At 44.8% G+C, this 2,202-nt stretch overlaps 1 pseudogene; it reads right to left on the bottom strand.

Moving 5' to 3' along the window:
• Positions 1–1,365: 1,365 nt before the first annotated feature.
• LOC111734995 lies at positions 1,366–1,483 on the bottom strand (annotated as a pseudogene).
• Between the last annotated feature and the right edge of the window lie 719 nt (positions 1,484–2,202).

The raw sequence follows: 2,202 nt of genomic DNA, 5'->3' as shown, positions 1-2,202 counted from the left end.
CAGGCTCTAGTGGCATCCCTGTGTGCCCTTTGGGTGTGTCATCCTCATATGTGATCCTGATTGGTTCTCCAGCTCAGACCAAAGCCAGGCACTAGATGTGCAGGCCAGTGCCTCCTAGGAGAGGCCCTGCTGCAGACCAAGTTTAAATGCAGCCTGTGCCCTGCCTGGGGCCACCTGGTATAAGCCACCAAGCAATCCACAGATGACTACCACCCATGCTGGCCTTGGATGTGCCTCAATAGGCCAAGCTGCAAACTGAGGCCTGTTGCTGTTATTGCAGAGTTTGGGACTGCTTATCAAGAAGTATGGCATATGCTGAGGTCAGATGTTGCTTGTTTAGGTTTTGTGAACCTTTGAGAGATTTTAATAAAGTTCACAGCATGAGTCAAGACAGGCTGTTTGTATGGAAAATCTACTGGAACTAACTTGAGTGGGCACCCAAGTTGGGAGAGGTGGGTTCTCAGGGAATCATCAGAAAAGGACAACTAACGTTGGCTACAGCAATGGAAACTTATTTATGATGCCTGCCTGGGTTGACAAGCCAAGTGGGGAGGGCTGAACAAAGGAACAATGCTCTCTGCCAGCACTTCTGTCTGAGAGAAATTTGCCTCCAGCCCTCATGCTGAAATCAGACAACTGTTACTTCCCATATGTTCTGGCACCTTTTGAGCTACTGCCCCAGCACTGAAGCTCTGAGTGAGTGAGTTTGTTAGTAAATAAGTCCACATGCTGGCTCCTTAATAGGAAAGTATGAGACTCCATCAGCCCTCCATCTCACTCAGCCACAATCTCCACTGGTTTTCACATCCAGAAGTTGTGGAGACTTCCCTTTCTGTCACTGGAACCCTGGGCTGTGGAGCCTAGTGTGAGGCTGGGAATTCTCGCTCTTCCGGTAGAATTTTCACAGCCAAGATATTTCTCTCAGTTCTCAAATGCCACTTGTGGGTGTGGGCACCACTCATTTTATGTCTCTGCCTCTCCTACCAGTCTCAAGATGGTGTCTTCTGTGTGTCTCCAGTTGTAGGACTTTTGTTCAGCTAGACTTCAGGTAACTCCTAATGATGGCTCTTCTGTAGTTTAGTTGTAAATTTGATGTGGTTGTGAGAGAGGCAAGCACAGTGTTTACCTGCTCCGCCATGTTGACCGCATATGAGTTTCTTACGTATTTTCAATAACAACCACTTATCAGATATGTCATTTGCAAATATATTCTCCCATTCAGTGTTTTTTGTTTGTTTGTTTGTTTGTTTGTTTGTTGTTGTTGTTGTTGTTTTTAGTCAAGGCAACACTTGGTTGACCTCACAGATTACAAGGATCTTGTCAGCTTACAATTCCTTATTTATTTTATTTTTTTTAAATTTTTTATGCCTATAGAACCTGGTCTTCCTAGGTGGTCTCCCATGCAAGTCTAACCAGGCCCGATCCTGCTTAGCTTCCGAGATCAGACGGGATCAGGCTTGTTCAGGGCGGCATGGCCATAGACTGCTTTTTTGTTTTGTTGAAAGCCTCATTTGCTATGCAGAAACTTTTTAGTTTAATATAGTCCCATGTGTTTATTTTTGTTTTTCTTTCCCTTGCTTGAAGAGACATGTCCAAAAAGATATTAATTAGACAGATATCAGATAGTTTACTTCCTGTTTTCTTCTAGGATTATCAGGCCTTAATTTAAATCTTTAAACAATTTTGAGTTTGTTTTTGTATATGGTGCAAGAAAGCAACCTATTTTCTTTCTGTTTTTTGTATGTATCTGTTATCTGCAGTCAGAATAGGGTCTGGGCAGGGCTACTCTGCATGCCTGACTCATTCTGCCCATTCTCCAGGTGAAGCAAGATTATGTGCATCCATAGCTTTTGGATGTTTTGAACTTTTGCATGGGCACATGACCAGCAGCACCCCATCCATGCCACACTGGGTATCATGGCATGTGAGCACCAAAAAGTCCTTCTAATCCTGCACCTTCCTTGGGCTGGGCAGCTCTGCTTGTGCATGTGGTGGTGGCCCACTATCTCTGTACTTTCCCTGGACCAGACAGTACTGCCTGTGGACATCACAGTGTTTTGTTAGCTCTTCACTCTTTTTAGGAGGGAGAGCCCTACATTAGCACACAGTAGCACTCCACTATCTCCACAGTTTCTCTGGATGGGACAGGCCTACAGCAGGTACTGCTAAATTCTGTTGGCTTCATACTCCTGCACTCTCTTT

Source organism: Pteropus vampyrus, unplaced genomic scaffold, assembly GCF_000151845.1.
Source record: "Pteropus vampyrus isolate Shadow unplaced genomic scaffold, Pvam_2.0 Scaffold11249, whole genome shotgun sequence".
NCBI lineage: Eukaryota > Metazoa > Chordata > Mammalia > Chiroptera > Pteropodidae > Pteropus > Pteropus vampyrus.
The sequence above is the reverse complement of the archived record's forward strand: the minus strand, read 5'-3'. Positions and strand labels throughout refer to the sequence as shown.